The sequence below is a fragment of the Callospermophilus lateralis genome, unplaced genomic scaffold, assembly GCF_048772815.1.
Source record: "Callospermophilus lateralis isolate mCalLat2 unplaced genomic scaffold, mCalLat2.hap1 Scaffold_260, whole genome shotgun sequence".
In the NCBI taxonomy this organism is placed as follows: Eukaryota; Metazoa; Chordata; class Mammalia; order Rodentia; family Sciuridae; genus Callospermophilus; species Callospermophilus lateralis.
In genome coordinates, this window is record NW_027513384.1 from 1,716,932 (window position 1) to 1,737,966 (window position 21,035).

A 21,035-nucleotide genomic window follows, 5' to 3' on the forward strand; every position below is an offset into this window, starting at 1 on the left:
CAAATGCCATGTGACTGACAAGGTACAGTTAGGAGACCCGAAAATATAAAATCATGTTGTTGTGGGGAGAGGATTTGGTGCGATGCTCAAAAATATCTTGCTATGCTCAAGTGGGAAAGATATATGGGGTAGCAGCCCAGTTTGTGTTTTTGCCTTCAGACCCTGACTCACGCTACGTGGCAGAGTTCCCTCCAGCATTGTGTCCTGGTTGGCCTTTTTGTATATCAAAAACAAACACCAATTTTCCAGGGAAGCTGTAAGAAATTAAAACTGGGCAGTGAGCCAGAGGCTTCACAATGCACCCAGGGAGACACTCATGCCCCAAAGGCCACAGTCACCAGCATAGAGAGGATTCAGCTCTGCTGCCTCCTGTTCCTATTGGAAAATATGAACCCATATCCTCCTGTTCACATAGACTCAGACAAAGCTTTCATGATCTCACTACAAAGGAAGCTAAAACACAAAGGTATATTTCTAGTGGACGAATGTCAGAGGCAGATAGTCAAGAAGTCAGTAGGCCAGCAAAGGTCCATGTTTGTGGAATGTTTACCCTGTCCTCTACTTTTGGGATCTCTTCTGCCACACCCAAGTTTGTGAGCTCCTCAGAATTTCCAATTCCAGATATGTATTCACAGATTTTTTTCCTCTTCTCCTCTCATTGTGTCTTCTTTAGGGTGATAGTAATATCCAGGCATTGTGGTAAATGACAGTGGAAGCTTTTTATGTGCCACGTGCTCCCATATGTATTAGACTCATTTTCCGTTTTGCCATGTGAAATATTGAATCTCTGACACTAATCCATAACCTTGTAGGCTCTGACTACTTATCCTAACATCGATAAAAATAATCCTAAAGAATAGAAGTAGAGGCATTTGATAGGAGGCATGGTGTATACTTGGACTTGCCTTTTGCTTCATCAGAGATACATATTATAAAACCTGTGACACATTTTTCTCATTTTACTTCTCCAAGAATTTTCAAAATTAATGAATGTGTAACTTCCTGACTCCCTGTCTCTGTCGCCTGGATCACAATGGGTATTTTTATATACATATATATAATCCTACTGCCATCACAGGTATATTTTTGAGAGTACTCTCACTTTGGTAAATACGAATTTCTGAAGAGATCACTGCCCCCCAATACACTGAGGTAACTGAAAATTCAAGCTGTGGTGAGCGTTATACTTCAACCAGTTTAGACATGACACAATGTAGAGGAAAATGAATATTTTGGGTACATATGTGAAGGATATATATATCCCCTTATGAATTTCGATTGGCATACATACTATTACATTTTAGTTTATTAAATATATATATATATATATATATATATATATATATATATAGTATGAATTTGCAAACATGAAATATATGTGTCATATACTTATACTACCTTGATTCTTTCATGTCCATCTGCGTGGATTTATAATCAACTTTTCAGGAGCTATTTTTCAGAAATATTCATTTTCTTGACATACATATTCATTTCAGAATACTCAGAATGAACTTCAGTGTATATTGAGTACTAACCCTAATATTTCTGCAGTAAGTGACCCCGTTTACATTCAATGAAAGTATATTCATATGGGACATGATGTGTATTTTGAATTAAATTTTTATTCAAATGTGTTATATTCTTATTTCTTCAGTATATATACATCATAGGATGTATCATTTCATCCACAATTCACAAATTGATAAGCATATGATTCACTTTCATTCACTCCCTGTATCAGATCCCATGTATTTCTCCATGTTGCTTTACTTGCATTTTCATGAGATTTCTTTTATATCACATAACTTTTGAATTCCATCATCATTTTCGAAGCAAAACTCAAACAGAGTTGGTTATAATTAGTAACCCTAATATTACCACTACATGTATAACTACTTGGATTGAATGTTTGTATGTGAATACCAGATTTCATGTATTTTTTAAAATATCAATTCAATCCATTATTTAAAATAGTAACCTGTTATATTCTTTATTCACCCTATGGTCTATTCATGCATAATCTCTATATACATAAACCCAGGGTACACCTATTTTTATCCCCAAACTCTAAATGACAGTGTCTCAAAACATGCTCCCAGAAATGGTGGAAGAAATACGCATGTCACCTGATCCATATATTCCTTTCATCACATCATGTTCTGGACACAAAATGCAAAACTCACACTTATCTTATTCTTCTCCCAAAGCCTCATTTTAAAGAGAGCATGGATTACTAAAATCATCTACTTCTGCATTGCCTATTGTTTTCAAATTTCAATCCTATGGTGAGTATGCACTTGATTCTTTCAAGGATAGTGTGTTGAACTACACCCCTGTTTAAATTATCCCTGATCTTATCACTCATTTTGTACTTTGCCTGATCTCCTAACATCCTTATTGATATCTATTTTCCCAAGTGCCTTGTTGTGACTGACTCTTCATGTGTGCTGACATTCCCATTTACATTTTAATAGAAAATCATTGGATTGCAAAAACGGCCTTTGATCCAAATCCTAAACTCACTATTCTTCCTTACCCTACACTGGAATCCTGCCTACTCTCTCCATTTCACTGCAAGCTCTCTTTTACATTCAGTAGTCCGAGGTACAAGATCTCAGGCAATTGTCTATGGATTTAGAGGATTCATCTCTGCAGAACATAATTCAAAACTATGTATCCAAATCAAGGCCCCAACAAACTTGTGTGCTTCAGATCTTACCTAGTTTTCTATTTTCATACTTACATTTCACCTTACATTCCTATAAATATCCCAGTTGCCCAATACCTGTATTCATCCAGCAGAATGACTTTTAACCCAAATCGAACATGATATGACCCTTAACCATACTCTGTTCCCTCAATCTATTTTCACATAACAGCAGGTGCTGAGTTGATCTTGCCATACAGGTATGTAGGGAATCCTACAGCTGCTGAGAAGCTCAAAGGTAGATGCAGAAATGATCCCTGGAGCAAATGTAGGCAGCTAGGTAGGACCTGTGAGGTCTAAAGTCATCTTCCATGGCCAACAACCCAGTCAGGATGAAGGGATGAGGCTGAATCAGCCTCTCTCTTCTCAATGCAAGGAATAGGGACACAATCAGGTCTGTGTGGATTGCTGATCCCGGGCTCCTAGGGTGTATAGACCTTTATGTCTTGTGAAAATGTCACAGGAAGGTGGGGCAGCCTCCATCTCATGGGACCCTTGGAAACAACTGTTAGGACAAAGTGGTTGCCAAGGCAGTGACCTCATTCACTTCCCTGAAGGAAGTGACCTCACCTCACTTCCTTGGTGATGGAACTCTCTGAACTTGGGATCCAGGAGGCGAGGCATCCAGAGGCAGTTCCACTCCCAGTGGGCTCACTTGATTGTCTGTACCAAGGCCAGAGTCATTCTTTGTTGGTACCTAGTGATGTGTGGATAGCCAAAAGCCTTGAATGGTCTCAACAGGGGCCTTTCCTGAGAAAGAAGTGTTGGCTCATTGCTGGCTCCTGACAACTACACAGAGATGGCCAAGGAGACCAGAGCTGAGACAGGACAGGCCACTGCCGAGGAACATATTTTCACCCACCAGTCAGAGGACAGAGTGGATAGATGCAGACCAAATACAGGGGTGGTTTGTGTATCTCAGTGGGTGTGTGTTTAAATTTGTCGTTTTGTCTCATGTTCTGAGAACATGAAGGAAAAACGTTTTTTTTTTTTCTTGTTGTTGTTGGTTTGAAATGGACTGTTAACTAGTGAGCCTTTTTAGGTCAGTGGATCTCACTGGGTTTGTGGTTAAAGAGAGTAGAGAGAAGAATGCAGCCGTAAATGTGTCCTGTCTAGTGGAAAACTTTGCAGGACTCCTCATGGCAAATTTATGAATGGACTGCTGCTTGCCTTGCAGATGGGCAACACCTACCAAGATCCTAAGTTCCTGTATTCTTCCTGAATTTTGGCCACTCTCTGAAGGGGTTCATGCTTTTGTGTCCAAGATGTGTACCACATTCAAGCTCTGTGATATGGCCATGGACTTGATTGCTGAAGGGCATGCCAAGCATCTCAGAAAACTCAAAAATTAGCATGACTGGAAAGGATCTCTCTGGAGAATCCCTGCTTGGATAGATAGTAACCCAAGTTGCATGATTAGGAGCTGTCAGTGCCACAGTGTTCAATTAAAGTTTTTCTCCAGGCTTCTTTCTTCCCTATTGTTCTGTTCCCCTGAATGTCAGGGAGGTGTTTGCCTTAGGGCACTCCTTTGTAACTCCTCAAGAAAAGAGTTTCAAATGGAAATGAAGAGGCCTAATCTGTGACTTTGAAGTAAAGTGCTTTGTAAAAGCTGTGTCTGTATCAGACTCCTGGCCCTGTGTGTGGCTGTGAATTACATTCTCAGCACCCCAGGAAACTCGGGAAAAATCCCATATGTTCATCCCAATCTAAACGGATGAAAAACAATTGTACTATTGGATGAAGTCTCTTGCCTTCCTCTGGTCAGGTTCCTGACCCCTATGAAGTCAGAACAGGGATCCTCTGGGTCAAATGAGTTGTTGCAAACCCTCCAGTAACTAGCACACAGGTGTTTGGGTTTTTTCATGAGTCCAGTACACTGTCAGGCAGGAGGCCTCTAATTTGACAAGCAGAGCAAAATTAACTACAGGCCCATTTTATCTATCCTGTTTCTCAGGAAGGGTGTCCAGGCCACCATGACATTTGGCATATCATGGGCATGAGAGCTTACTTTGCACACCATCTAAGACTGCTCACCCTATAGAAACCCCCAGCCATAATGTTATGATGAGTGTCTGTATGGAAGAAGATGAGGGCCATGTGAGAATGTTTGTGTTAGCATAATGGTCTTTAGTGTGGTGGTTGGAAAAGATAACTGGGTCCACCTCAGCTTCAACTCTGGTGTCATGCCATTAGAGACTGAGTTCTGGAACTGATATCAGAGAACTATTGCCATGAATTGTGTTGGGATTTTAGAAGGTCAGGCATTAGAGGAGCCTTTGGAAACTGAGATCTAGGCCGAGGGTGGCTTTCTTCACAGCACTGGGATGCTCAGCCAGGATTTCACATGATTTTGCTGTGAAAGCCTTTTCTGCTATAGTTGAGAGCCAAAACTCACAGGAACCTCATATTTTAGACCCCAATGGGCCTGGATTCCTGTGACTTTTCGCCACTCCTTGGGAACTTTGCATGCATGCGATCTCCAGAGCTTTTACTGAAAGGACATTCCTCAACAGTTAATGGCTCCTGAATGAATCAAAACCCACAATGTCAACGTCTTCATTCTTGAAATATGGCTAGGCCAATACCATGAAATTTCTGAGAATCCCATGACCAGAAATCCCTGGAGAATCTTTAGATCTCCTGTTGCTCATCATGAGTGAACCAGCAAGTGCCATTTTTGACTGAGTGAAATTCATGACCATGGTGAAGAACAGAGATGCCAGTGAGTTGGAGCCAGCAGGGAACTGGGCCTGGAGCAATGGAATGCAGGTGTGTGATCCAACATCTGTGGTGGGACCCTGTGTTTCTGTCATTGTCTTCCAAAGGACATGTGACTGACAAGGTGCAGCCAGGAGACCTGAAAATATAAAGGCATGTTGTTGTGGGGAGAGGATTTGATGCGATGATCAGAAACAAGTTGCTTTGCTCAAGTGGGAAAGATATATGGGGTAGCAGCCCAGTTTGTGTTTTTGCCTTCAGAACCTGACTCACCCAATGTGGCAGATCTCCCTCCAGCACTGTGTCCTGGTTGACCTATTTGTATTTCAAAAACAAACACCAATTTGCCAGGGAAGCTGTAAGAAATGCCATTACAACTGGGCGGTAGCCAAAAGCTTCACAATGCACCCAGGGAGACATTCATACACCAAAGGCCACAGTTACCTGCATAGAGAGGATTCAGCTCTGCTGCCTCCTCTTCCTATTGGAAAATATGAACCCATGTCCTCCTGTTCACATAGACTCAGAGCAAGCTTTCATGATCTCACTACAAAGGAAGCTAAAACACAAAGCTATATTTCTAGAGGACGAATGTCAGAGGCAGATAGTCAAGAAGTCAGTAGGCCAGCAAAGTTCCATGTTTGTGGAATGTTTACCCTATCCTCTACTTTTGGGATCTCTTCTGCCACACCCAAGTTTGTGAGCTCCTCAGAATTTCAATTCCAGATATGTATTCACAGATTTTTTTCCTCTTCTCCTCTCATTGTGTCTTCTTTAGGGTGATAGTAATGTCCAGGCATTGTGGTGGATGACAGTGGAAGATTTTTATGTGCCACGTGTTCCCATATGTATTAGACTCATTTTCCGTTTTGCCATGTGAAATATTGAATCTCTGACACTAATCCATAACCTTGTAGGCTCTGACTACTTATCCTAACATCGATAAAAATAATCCTAAAGAATAGAAGTAGAGGCATTTGATAGGAGGCATGGTGTATACTTGGACTTGCCTTTTGCTTCATCAGAGATACATATTATAAAACCTGTGACACATTTTTCTCATTTTACTTCTCCAAGAATTTTCAAAATTAATGAATGTGTAACTTCCTGACTCCCTGTCTCTGTCGCCTGGATCACAATGGGTATTTTTATATACATATATATAATCCTACTGCCATCACAGGTATATTTTTGAGAGTACTCTCACTTTGGTAAATACGAATTTCTGAAGAGATCACTGCCCCCCAATACACTGAGGTAACTGAAAATTCAAGCTGTGGTGAGCTTTATACTTCAACCAGTTTAGACATGAAACAATGTAGAGGAAAATGAATATTTTGGGTACACATGTGAAGGATATATATATCTCCTTATGAATTTCGATTGGCATACATACTATTACATTTTAATGTATTAAATATATATATATATATATATATATATATATATATATATATATATATATAGTATGAATTTGCAAACATGAACTATATGTGTCATATACTTATACTACCTTGATTCTTTCATGTCCATCTGCGTGGATTTATAATCAACTTTTCAGGAGATATTTTTCAGAAGTATTCACTTTCTTGACATACATATTCATTTCAGAATACTCAGAATGAACTTCAGTGTATATTGAGTACTAACCCTAATATTTCTACAGCAAGTGACCCAGTTTAACATCAATGAAATTATATTCATATGGGACATGATGTGTATTTTGAATTAAATTTTTATTCAAATTTGTTATATTCCTATTTCTTCAGTATGTATACATCATAGGATGTATCATTTCATCCAGAATTCACAAATTGATATGCATATGATTCACTTTCATTCACTCCCTGTATCAGATCCCATGTATTTCTCCATGTTGCTTTACTTGCATTTTCATGAGATTCTTTTATATCACATAACTTTTGAATTCCATCATCATTTTTGAAGCAAAACTCAAACAGAGTTGGTTATAATTAGTAACCCTAATATTACCATTACATGTATAATTACTTGGATTGAATGTTTGTATGTGAATACCAGATTTCATGTATTTTTTAAAATATCAATTCAATCCATTATTTAAAATAGTAACCTGTTATATTCTTTATTCACCCTATGGTCTATTCATGCATCATCTCTATATACATAAACCCAGGGTACACCTATTTTTATCCCCAAACTCTAAATGACAGTGTCTCAAAACATGCTCCCAGAAATGGGGAAGAAATACGCATGTCACCTGATCCATATATTCCTTTCATCACATCATGTTCTGGACACAAAATGCAAAACTCACACTTATCTTATTCTTCTCCCAAAGCCTCATTTTAAAGAGAGCATGGATTACTGAAATCATCTACTTCTGCATTGCCTATTGTTTTCAAATTTCAATTCTATGGTGAGTATACACTTGATTCTTTCAAGGATAGTGTGTTCAACTACCCCCTTGTTGAAATTATCCCTGATCTTATCACTCATTTTGTACTTTGCCTGATCTCCTAACATCCTTATTGATAACTATTTCCCCAAGTGCCTTGTTGTGACTGACTCTTCATGTGTGCTGAAATTCCCATTTACACTTCTCTGCATGGTCAGACAGATTTGCAGGGAATTGTTGGGCGGTGTGCTAGGTAGGACTTTTGGGTGCAGGTGGACGTGGGGCAGCTGTTTTCCTGTGGACAGTGGCTGCTTCATCCACAAAAGCAACTGGTTGTCCCCCACCAGAGCTGTCCAGAGTGATGGCCTTTTAATTTTATTATCAGGACCATGAGTCTTCTAGCAGGGATCACACCTCCCTAAGAGGTTGTAAGGAAACTCTGAATAGAAATCCACATAGTGGTGGAAAGATCTCAGACCAGCCATCCCTTGGGAGGTGGAAGTTAAAGGTTAGTTTCACTCAGTTGGCAGAAAAGTTTTGAGGGAAAAGTTAATTTTCATAACGTTTCTTTTAGCTGGAGATAGGATAAATGGGGCAAAGATGAATGTGCTTTTGTACATTGGGCTAATTGGGTTAGATTAATGAATGTGGTTACATATCCAGGGCACAATATGAGCTACTTTTGTATGTACAGATTCTTTTACTTGCCACTGTAATCTCAGAGGGTAGACATCATCACTCCCCAGTTCTTACAGATTCTTTCCCTTTGTACTTTCTGGATGCTTATAGGACATTGATTCCTCTCCAATCTGCTGGGCTTCTGCAGGAGTTCCAGATTTTTCTCCCCACTGTGAGAGTTTTGTGCATTGAGTGCAAAGCTTCAGTTACCAAGTGCTTAGTTTAGCTGTGGTTTGTCCACCCAGGGTTCCTGTGTTGGAAGCTTGCTCCTGAGTGTGGTGATATGGGGGATGGTGGAACCTTGAAGAGGTGGAGCTAGTGGTAGGTCACTTGAGGACACTGCCCTCAGAAAGGGAGACCTGAAGTTGCTGCCCTTAGAAGAGACTCTGGTTAGTTCTTGCATCTTGAGAGTCATTATGAAAGAGTAAGACTTCTCCAGTCTCTGGCTTCCTAGCTCATCATGTGCTCTCTCCTTTTTGCTTGTATTCCTGCAACTATGCGATCTGCCATGATGTTATATAGCCAAAGAAGGAACCCTCATCAGAGGCTGAATTAATATGAACATCTGATTTTGATTTTTTCAGCTTCCCAAACTGTAATATATAAACCTCTTTTCTTTATAAAGTACATAGCCCACAACCTCAAATATACGGGTCACTGGAGGAACCCAGAAACACCATGGAGGAACCCAGCAACACCATCAGGGTAGTGCCCAGGACACATTATCCATCAATCTCTCATCAGACGAACCAGAGGGAGCACAGGGTTGGACATCTGCACCTCCACCAGCACAGTACTAACACCAGAGATGGGAGTTCAAATCATTCCCACAGGAGTAAAAGGACCTCTTCTCCAAGGAACAGTAGGCTTATTATTGGGACACAGTTCTTCTACTACAAAAGGACTTATGGTAAGTCCTGGGGTAATTGATCCCAATTATGAAAGTGAAATAAAAATTATAGCTAGTTCTCCAAAGGGTATATCAGTAATTTCACCAGGAGACAGAATAGAACAGCTATTAATAATACCCAGCCTACATGATAAATTTTCCAGTAGTACAATAGAAAGAGGTTCCAGGGGATTAGGCTCCACAGTTGTAGATTGGTCTCTGCTGTCTTTAAATTTAGATTCTCGCCCAATGCTACTAAATATTCAAGGATATGAATTTAACGGGCTACTGGTCACATGCAGACCTTAGCATCATATCTCATCAAGAATGGTCAAAACATTGACCATTACAACAAGCCAGTCAAACACTTTGAGGCCTAGGAGTGGCAACTAATCCCCATAGAAATGCAATGGTGTTAGATTGGAAGGATCCTGAAGGATGTGAAGGAACTATACAGCCATCTTTATTGGATCATCTTCCTATAAATTTATGGGGACGAGATGTCCTAGATCAATTAGGTTTGCAATTAACAAATAATAGCAATCCAAATGCGCCCACTATTATGGCTAGACAAGATTTGGGGAAAGAAAAAAGATTAGGAGAACAAGAACAAGGCATAGCAGCACCAATTCAAATAGATCAAGGAATAAATAGACATGGATTGGGTTTTCAGAAGGGGTCACTGAGACAATAAAAATTACTTGGAAATCAGAAAGACCAGTATGGGTTTCTCATTGGCCCCTGAGTAAAGAAAAGATACAAGCAGCCCATGACCTGGTCAAACAACAATTAACGGAGGGACATATACAACCTTCCATATCTCCCTATAATACTCCGATTTTTGTCATTAAAAAGAAATCTGGTAAATGGAGATTATTGCAAGATTTAAGAGCCATTAATAATGAGATGCTTATTATGGGACCTGCTCAATCAGGGATTCCCCAATAGTCTGCTTTGCCAAAAACCTGGTATGTTTTAGCTATAGATATTAAAGATTTTTTTTTTTTCGATTCCAATTCATCCTGAGGATAGTCCACGTTTTGCATTTACTATCCCTGCACTAAATCATGAAGTTCCTGATCAGAGATATGAATGGAAAGTACTCCCTCAAGGGATGGCTAACAGCCCAACTATGTGTCAAATTTTTGTTAACAAAGCAATCCAGGCACTTAGAAATCAAAATCCTGAACTACAAATATTTCACTATATGGATGATTTATTATTAGCACATAAACTTAAAAACACATTGCTAGAATATTATGCCACACTTACAAATTTAGTAAAAAATTATAATCTAGAGATAGCAATAGATAAAGTAAAATTAGATTTTCCAATTAATTATTTAGGAGTTCTATTATCTTCAACCATGGTGCATTCACCAAAAATTCAAATAGAAGTAGATCAACTCAAATCACTGAACGACTTTCAAAAATTATTAGAAGACATAAATTGAATAAGACCTTATCTAGGCATACCAACGGGAGAGTTGGGACCTTTATTTGCTATCCTAAAAGGCCCATCAGATCCAAATTCACCCTGCATGTTAACGCCTGAAGCAAGAAAGGCATTAAAAATCATTGAAACATATATGGAAAATATGCATTTGGATAGAATTGATATAAGTTTGCCTTTATTATTTATTGTAACACCAACAAAAAAATATTCCTACAGGAGTATTTTGGCAAGAAGGTCCATTATTGTGGATACATTTATCTTATTCTTTTAACACTATTCTTATTAGGTATCCTGAGGCTGTAGCACAATTAATACTCAAAGGAATAAAAAGCAGCAAAGGGAGTGTTTGGAATTTCTCCCAATAAAATTATTACTCCATATACTATGGATCAAATTGTTGAGTTAGATAATGAGTGAAATACTTGGGCAATAATCATTTGTAAATCTAATATTTCATTTGATAACCACTTACCATCTAATCCTTTATTGTCTTTTTGGTCTTCGCATCCTATAGTTTTTCCAAAAATGACAAGAAAAACACCTATCATGAATGCTCCCAATATATTCACTGATGGGTCAAAAAATGGTACAGCAGTAGTAGGTACCCCGATCAAACTTTTACATTTTCAGTACCCAAACAATCAGCTCAAAAGGTAGAGCTTAATGCAGTATTACAAGATTTTGTGATGTTTAAAGATTCTGTATTTAATTTATTTTCTGATAGTCAGTATATAGTTAATGCTATAGTATCCCTTGAAGATGTTGGTAGGATTTCCCCTTCCTCTACTGTTTTCTCTTTGTTTTTCACTATACAAAGTCTAATCTGGGACAGAAAAGATCCATTCTTTATAGGACATATCAGGGCACATACAGGATTGCATATACATAGTCTTCGTTTTCACCCAAATTTAATTTGCCCAGTTATACCTCAGTGTTGTAGCAGTGCTGTGTACCTGACATAGTGCTTTGATATTATCATACCATTGTAGTGACCTGGAAGAGATTTAAGAGTCCTTTCTCTTTTTGAGTTTGAATCATAGCTTTGATGTGGTCTTTCTAGTTTTATGTTCTTGTTCCTAATGTAAAAGTGTTTAACGCTTTTTGGTTGTTTGGGTAGTAGGGGGATAAGGTTTTAACTGATTATTCTTGAATTGCTTTTACAATAAGCCAATTTTATAATCTTTAAATTCATCAACTTTATATATATATATATATATATATATTTAATTTAGGACTTCTTAACTCTACTTATGATTGATGGAACACATTGATTTGGAATTTCAGATCTTCCAAAGCGGTATTTGTTGTAATATTATTTTTTAAATATAGTGCCTTTTAAAAATAACATAAGGAAGTGACTGTAATACAAAAAATGTTGATGTTTCAAGTTCTACTCATTTTTGGTAGATGCATTCTATATAGAACATGGCAGAAAGATGAAAAACAACAGTAATTGTGTATTCAGAATTCATACCAATCAGTGGTGAAACAGTGCAAAAGCAGGAGGCAATATCCATTGATTGATTTCACAGCTTTTGTATATCTGAGAAATGAGTGCTCCGATGAATTTTATCTTTTCAAGCATGTTTTTGTAAGAATTGTAGGTTTGCCTATCTTAACATTTATTTTCTGTATTTTAAAATCAAGTATTCTCCACGTTTTAAATGTTTTATATTAGAGACTTCTCTAATGCACACTTGTACCAATATTGTACCTTTTGTTTTTAGATGTTAAGCACATGCTCATGTTAAGTACTTACAAATATTGTTACATTATGTTTTCTTATGTAATTTATTTTTGGTTTGTTTATGTGATCCAAATATATTCTTTCCTTAAAAAAATCATGCTAAAATAAGTAGAGCACATCTAAATTTACATTTAAATACAAATGGAATTCTAATTTAGTGACCTGAAAACATATGGACCTGTCCTTAAAATAGCCCCCTTTCCAAAATTAGTTATCTCTCTGCCTAAATTGTGCTTAACAATGTTTTTAAAACTTAAATATTCTGAGTTAATTTGCATATTAGATTACTTAAGAATTACAATAACATTTTATTTATTGACATAAAATTGCTTGAACGACTAGTGTTTTTTTTTTTTTTTGCCATCCTAGATATCTTACTGTAGTTTAATAAATATTAGCCAAATTGGAGTGGAAGTTAACTTATATATGAGTGTTGTATTAAGAATGTTGCTTTACATTTCATGCAAAACTATTGATGATTTTGCCATTTTTAAGTAGAAAGCTTAAGACTTTACTACAGCAATTTAAAGTTACCTCAGTATAAAATACAAATAGCCTTATCTGTTATTTCCTGTTTACTCAGTATGGTATTGCTAAATTCAGTGATGTTTTGAAGTTTAAAAATTATTATTTCTGAATCTATGTAAGTGCACCTGAACCGGTATTTAAAATAACCCCCATGGGAACACACTTTAAGAAATACCGTATTCCATGGAGTGTGGTGGTGCACCCATGTAATCCCAGCTACTGTGAGCCTGACTCACAGGTCATGTCAAGGTCAAAAGGGTAGAATTTAAACCCTGCTGAAGCAGGGTTTTGAATTTGAGGCCAGCCTCGGCAACTTATTGAGACTTGGTTTTAAAATATACAGTTAAGAAAGGGTCTACAGGGGTAGCTCAGTGGTGGAACAACCATGGATTCAATCCCCAGTATTGTAAAAAACACAAACACATTCCATAAACATTTGTCTTCATATTTTTCTAAATATGCAACTGTTGTAACCGCAGGGCAGGCATGTTTAGAACAGTATTTTCTGCTAGATGAACAAGGAATTTCTGAGTTGTGAAGCTTCCTAAGCTGCTTGTTTTAAGAATGTATAGTTCAGGTCCGGGATTGTGACTCAGTGAGCAGAGCGCTTGCTAGCATGCATGAGGCACTGAGTTCAATCCCCAGCACCATATAATAGTACACAAATGAAATAAATGTATTGTGTCCATCTATAATTAAAAAAAAGAAAGAATGTAGACCTCTTCATGAGTCTTGCTGGATAGGCCTCCTGCTTTTTGTGCCATGGTTCAGTGGTTCTGATGCCCATCTGTGCATTAGAATCACAGCGGGACCTTAAAAAAATCTAGGTACATTTCAATAGATCCTGATTTACAGGGTATGGGGTAAGGACTGAGAATTGTTAGTTTTTAAACTGCTACCCAGGTGGTTTTAATGTGCATCCATGGGTAAAAACTATCATCAGCCTTGGAGGAGAATGTTAGCAAACAGACTCAATGTCTTTTGAGTTTTAACACTCAGCTCACTTCTTCCCAGACCCCAGCGGCAGACAAAGGCAAAGCTTTCAGGCTCTGAGTCCTACACCTTGGCGCAAGGTTATCTCCAAGAGATGGCAGTACAGGAAAATTCATCTAAACTTATTTGTGTTTTCTTTAATAGCAGGTAATTTTTGGAGGTACTGAGCTATATACTTGCTGTCAGAATCATGTTTAATTCTCCCCGAAACCCTACAAAGTAGTTAGAATTATAATTTTACAAGGAGAAAACAAAAGGGCAGAATGAACAAGGAAAGAAATATGTCCAAGCTTACACAACTAGTAGACGGTAGAATTGAAACCAAAGGAAGTCTGACTGCAGTATTTACATGATTCACCTTCACACCAAGGGAACCCAATAAGGATATTCTTGATATAAGACAGGGAGCAGAAATGAAGGTTGGACTTTAGGGAGTAGTGGGGTCTGGGGAATGCAGAGACTCATTGCCACTCAGCTCTTGCCAGTTGTTACCAGGCCTGGACATGATCCCCAGTATAGATGAGACATCTCATTTCCTAGGAAACAATATAAAGAGTTTAAAATTTTAAGCATGAATATTTTACAACTTTAAAACAAGCCATTCAACCTTCATTACAGACTACATTCTCTTCATTATTTTTCATTCTTGCTAAAGAAAGCTCTAGCCAAGACAGAGGTGCTGAATGATAGCACAAATAATACATTAAGCTTTGTACTTTCTTGGTGAGGGATTGATATTTCCCATAGACAGGGTCTATACTGACCTATACTTGCTCTTTATCTTTCTTTCTCTGGAATTGCTATAGACAAGTATTCTGGGAAGTCAAAGCCGAGCTGTGAATACTGAAAAACCATTATGTTCTGAAGGTTATGATGTCAAGGTCAAGGCCCAGTTTCCTTGCCATCTCTATGGTCAGCAAGGATGAGAATATTATAATGTCATAGACAGGTGTTAAGATATAAACCTTTAGCCAGGTTAGTGATGCAGAACTGTAATCCCAGCTACTTGGGTGGCTGAGACAGGAGGATCACAAATTCGAGGTCACCTGGGAAACTTACTGAGAGACAATGTCCCAAATAAAATAAGTTTCGGGGGTATACTTGGTGGTAGAGCATTTGCCTCACACGTGTGATGTCCTGGGTTTTAACTCAAGTACCAAGAATGTTGTAGGTATATAAACAGACACACACACATGCACATTCACACACACACACACACACACACACACACACAGACATACACACTCACACACACAAAGCAAACATAAAAGAAAAAAGATACAACTCTCTAATCACTTTACTGCAGAGCATAGATTTTGCTCTATTTTCTTGTATCATTTTCTAATTTGTGTATATTAATTAGGCATGGCTGAGAAGCATGATTAATGTTTCTCTAGCATGTATTCATTCAGTAAGCATGTAGGCTGAGAAGCATTTTAGAACTTGGAGAAATATAGCATTTGTAATTTCATGGGGCATTGCTTAAAATCTGACTTGATCAGATGTGGACCTTTTCTTTTTTTCCCCTGTGTACTGGGAATTGAACCTAGCTAGTGCTACTATATGCAAGGAAAGTATTCTACCACTGAACTACATTCCTAGCCCTTTTTTTTTTTTGAGACAGTGTCTCCTGAAATAGATTTTGAGCCTTTTTATAAAAAGAATTTCAGACTAAAGAGTATCAAAAGCAAATTTTAAGACATTCATTTCTTTTTCATTATAATGCATTAGGTATTTTTAAAAAACAGTGCAGTATGTTGCAACAAATACATCATAAGTGGATATATAACTACAGGATCTGAATGTTGGCACTTTGATGTTGAAGAGGACAAAAGCTTATTTCCATAACCGCTATAGCAATGGTCCAGATTCCTTTAGTTTGGGTTATTCATCTGAACATAATAGTAGCTGTCTTCTTGTTAGCAGAACCAAACTTTATTCTTTCAGGGGATATAGGGAGTCATAACTGGTACCCTACAAAAACAGATGCAATGTAATTAGTTATTCTTAAGGAGGAACTTCAGATAAACACATATCAGTTGAAAATTCTAAGGTCATTAAAAATTGCAGTTTTTAACTTGAAGGAAAATACATATTTGAAGAATATGAATGGCTTATTTCAGAGCTTGAGCCATTTGAAAATAGTGTGGATTATGCTTAGAAGAAAATTTCAGAATGTTCTGGATTTTTTTTAGTAATGAAAAAACAATGATTTAAAGTGGTTCTGGATTTTTAAGTATTTATAGATTAATGTTATAACTAATAATTCTGTACAAATCTGCATCTTTAAATACAAATAGTTTCTCAAATTAAAACCTTGCTTTGGCTGTATTTTCTAATATTCACAACCTGTTTTATTGGATCATCCATGTATGCCAGGATGCCTTTAGAATTTATGACTGAGAATGATATATTTAATTTGTAATTAAATGTTTCAATTTGCAGTTTCTTAGAATGCTACCTCTTGCAATTATTTTTTTGACATTTTAACTGTTACTTCACTTCAGTAGCTGTTTATTGAATATTTTATACAGTGCCAAATCACCATGGGAGCATTTGAATATTAAATGATAAATAAGCATTTTATCTATTATGTTCTATCAGTGAACTAATTAAGAGAAAAATGTCTGGGTTAAGGAATTAGGAGAAATATTCATGGAGAAACTGGTCTTTGACTTAGGGATTCAGGGATGGGTTGATGGTATATAGACAAGTGGATGCATTTGTTAATCAGTGTTTAACTTGAATAAAATAGATATTTGAAGAATATGAATGGCTTATTTCATAACTTGAGGCACTTGAAAATATTGTTGGATTATGTTTCAAAGAAAATTTCAGAATATTCTGTAACACTGATGATGGCGATTGAAGGGAGAAGTGATTAGAGTGACTGTAGGAAAGTAATTTAAAGATAATATTAAATTAGGTAATAGATAATGTTTGAAAAGGCAAATTAAGTACTGTAGAAATTGTGCATAGCAATTGTATATATCTTTAAAATGAGTACTACTCAGTAATTGTCAACTGGTTCTTGGTGATTCCATTGATAAAACATATTTCCAATGGACGTGTTTGCTCTGGTCCAAGATGATAGACAACACTTAACTGCCTCAGAAACATGCCTCTGCAGGTGAAGTGGCGTGATCACCACTATTCCGTTAAAGAAGAAAGCCTGTGTTAGTCCAGGTCATCTTGTTTGCTTTTGGCAGATATTACACCCTGGTGTGGATAGAAAAACAAAAGTTCAGTTGTTGTAATCACCTTAAATTATTACTGGATGTGTTATTTTAAATTTGGGAGGGTAGAGTTATAAGAGGAGGGTAGAGAACAGAGGAGATTCATTGATTGCAGACTTTATATTTCAACTAGTTGGTTTCCGTATGTATAGAATGAAGTATCTTTCTATACTTAAAGAAGATAAGGCTGGTTATGAACTATTGTCACATTAATAGTGCATTAAAAATTGTTGGAAATATCAATTCAGAAAGAAACCTTAGAGAAAGAAAATATTTGCATACTGTGAATTTAGCGTGCCAGTGTTAAGCATTTGATTTTATTATCTAGTGTTGTGCTAGATTCTGTAGACAAATCAGAGAAATAGATTTAATGTTGGTCTTGAATTTTATCAATAACCTAGCATTCCTGACTACATTTTCAGGGAGACAACTTCACCATAAGGTGGAGGCAGTGAGTTAGCACAGGTAAATCCTATGTTCCAGGCACAGTCAAATTTGGGGGTAATTAAAAAAAATAAAGAAATAAACTATGAAAATGAAAACAAAAAAAAAAAGAAAACATAACAACAGAAATAGGAAGTTTCTCTGTAGAGTTCCTAGGGGTTAGTTCCCAGAAGACATTTTATACTAACAGTTCTATGAGATTTTAGATAATTCCACATGTGTATAGCTCTACCTAAAACTGAATTTTAAGCATGATGAGGGGAGGGGCTTTATTTCCTTTGTGTGTGTGTGTGTGTGTGTGTGTGTGTGTGTGTGTGTGTGTATGCGGTGCTCGGGATTGAACCCAGGGCTCTATACATGTGAAGCAAGCACTCTACCAATTGAGCTATGTCCCCAGCCACTTTGTTTCCTTTTATTTATTTCTTTTCTTTTTATTTCTCTTTTTTTCCTTCTACAGTCTTCTCTTATTTCCCATTTTAAGACTGATGACTTGATGAAGTCTTTATGTCTACTGCTCTCCAAACACAGGGATGCCTAAGAAATGTTTTATGAATAATGAAAGTATACATTTAGAATTATGTAAAGCCAAATAGAATTTACATGGCATTTCATTATTATGTTCTTTATGTTGAATACAATGACTAATATTTTCTTTTTATAAGCCCTTTTATTACTAGTTTTAAGTTTTTATTTTCATTAATATGAATCACAAACAGAATATAAGGCCCTGATTTGAAGATAATTGATGATTGTCCCTTTAACTTATTTTTGTATTCTAAAAAAAGCCATATGCACTTGATTATGTAATACTGCAATCTGAAGATAGTTATCTTTGCACAACAGATCAAATTAGTTTGTTCTTTCACTGTGTTTCATTATCCATGCTGAACCTATTTAGAGAAAACTTTATTTACTTGGAAAACTTTCAAGTCAACATGAGTGCAAAACTATTGAGTTGTTTCATTAGATATGTAAATATTTACTTAATCATTAATAACTTAAATATATCTTAGTAGATACGATTTATGATAAAAATTGACATGCTCACTCATGTTTATAGCACATAATGAAACATAATTTACTTATTCATTCGCTATTTGACAGATGTTTATGTTGTTTCCAATTCTTATCTATTATGAATTAAAGGTTCTATGAATGTTCCAACATGAATCTTTGCTTTGATGTATATTTCTAGTTTTCTTAGGTGAATTGCAAAGAGTGAAATGGATGGGTCATACAGTAACTATATATTAAACTTTTTAAGAAGCAGTTTCTTTAAAGAGGTCATGCTTACTGTTTTACCTTCTCTGCAACAATGTGTGTGAGTTCTATTTGTTCCATATCCTTGCCAATGCTTGTTATGTCAGTGTTTATAATTTTAGTTCATGGTATTTATTTAGTGGTGTCTTATTCTAATTTTCATTTGCACTTTTGATAACCAATCATCTGAAGCATCCTTTCATATACTAATTTCTATCTTGTTCTTACATTTATAAATTGGGTAGCTTTCTTTTTCTAGTATTGACTTTTAGTATTTTAAATATATTGTACATAAGGAAATGTGTGTGTGTGTATATGTATGTATATGTGTGTGTGTGTGTGTGTGTGTGTGCATGTGTGTGTGCATGTGCATATATATGTATATATGAATGATACTGATGATACTGTAATGCAATCTGTGGCCCAAAGGGTTGTTTTTCATGACAAGAGTTTTAAATTATGATAAAAGCTGTTGCACATGTTTGTCCTAAAAATATTTGCCTATCCCAAGATCATGTTATATTTTTCTACTTTTTCTTATTCTCTAAGTTCTATATTTCCACCTTATTTATTTAGGTCTGTGATAACACTATGATTTTTAGTAAGGAATGAAGCAGGAGTTGAGGAGTATTTTATTTTCCACATATGAATATACACAGCTCTGACAACGTGTATTAAAGTGACATTTTCAAGCCCAGGAATCATCTAGTTTGCATTTGACAGATATTCTGTTCTATAGATTTGTCTATTCTATGCGCTTGCTACGTTGTTTTGATTATAGTACCTCTGCAATAATTCTTGAAATCATGTTTTCTAAGTTCCTAATTTTGTAAATATTGTTTTGACCATTCTAGAGCTTCTGTTTTTCCAATAAAATTTAGAAATGCTTGTCAATTAAAAAAATAACTTACAAAAATATTGATTGAGTTTGTGGTGAATCTATAAGTCAATTTTGGGAAGATTGAGGGCTGGGGTTGTAGCTCAGGGATAGAGCGCTTGCCTAGCATGTGCGAGGCCCTGGGTTCGATCCTCAACACCACATAAAAATAAATAAATAAAATAAAGTTATTGTGTGCAACTAAAAAAATAAATATTTTAAAAATCTTTTGGGAAATTTGATATCTTACTCTTAAAAATAGGTCTCTTATCTGTGAACATTGGCTGTCTCTCCATTCATTTGTATATTTTCTATGTCTTTTAGCTGTGTTTTATAATTTTCAATGTAGAGATCTTTCACTTCTCTCTTTAGATTATTTGCAATAGCTTGATTTTGCTTAATTTAAACTATAACATTATTTTAAGCTTTTTAAAATTTATTTAGTTGTAGATGAACACACAGTATCTTTATTTATTTTTATGTGATGCTGAGGATTCAACCCAGTGCCTCAGTTATAGGAGGCAAGCACTTTACCACTGAGCTACATCCTCACCCCCTATTTTAAGCTTTTTATTAATGATATTTAAAAGAAGCTGTACCTTATACTCATTTTTCACTACTATCTTTAAATGTTTTGAATGTGGGTCAGGATTTCCTCTTCTGCTGGGCTTGGGCTTTGGTGTGCTGTTGAGTGAGGATCAGGAGATCCCTTTGTATTTTTCAGTCCAGCCTCCAGCCTGGGAGAGTTCAGCATGCTCTGCAGTCCTGCTGTCAGTTTATAATGTAGTGTGTTAGTCCCTCAGCTGGCTTCTGCACCTTAGCAGTTCTCTTTATGTCCAAATACTCCTGAGTCTGACATTCTGAGGGCTACTGCATGGTGCCTGTGAAGAACTGAAGGTCTTCAAAAGGGTTCCTCTCCGCTCATCTGCCCCATCCCCTGCTTTAAGTAGGTGCCTGCCTTGCAGTGGAGAAGGCTCTGTAGGTCTTTTTCAATTTGGCTGCTCTGCCTGCAACACACTTCAGCACTTGGTGAAGGCTTGTGGAACTCAACCTGTGACTAGTACTCCTTGGGATTCCAATTTTAGATGAAGCCTATAAAAGTCCCTTAATCATGTAGCTGATTACC

The 21,035-nt window shown here is 36.6% G+C and overlaps 1 protein-coding gene and 1 long non-coding RNA gene across 9 annotated transcripts in view; one reads left to right on the forward strand and one right to left on the reverse strand.

Moving 5' to 3' along the window:
* LOC143387324 (cyclin-dependent kinase 14-like) overlaps positions 1–21,035 on the reverse strand; it is an 88,640-nt gene that overhangs the window by 41,896 nt on the left and 25,709 nt on the right. The gene's annotated exons all lie outside the window — the stretch shown is intronic.
* LOC143387325 (uncharacterized) overlaps positions 1–21,035 on the forward strand; it is a 64,965-nt gene that overhangs the window by 409 nt on the left and 43,521 nt on the right. The gene's annotated exons all lie outside the window — the stretch shown is intronic.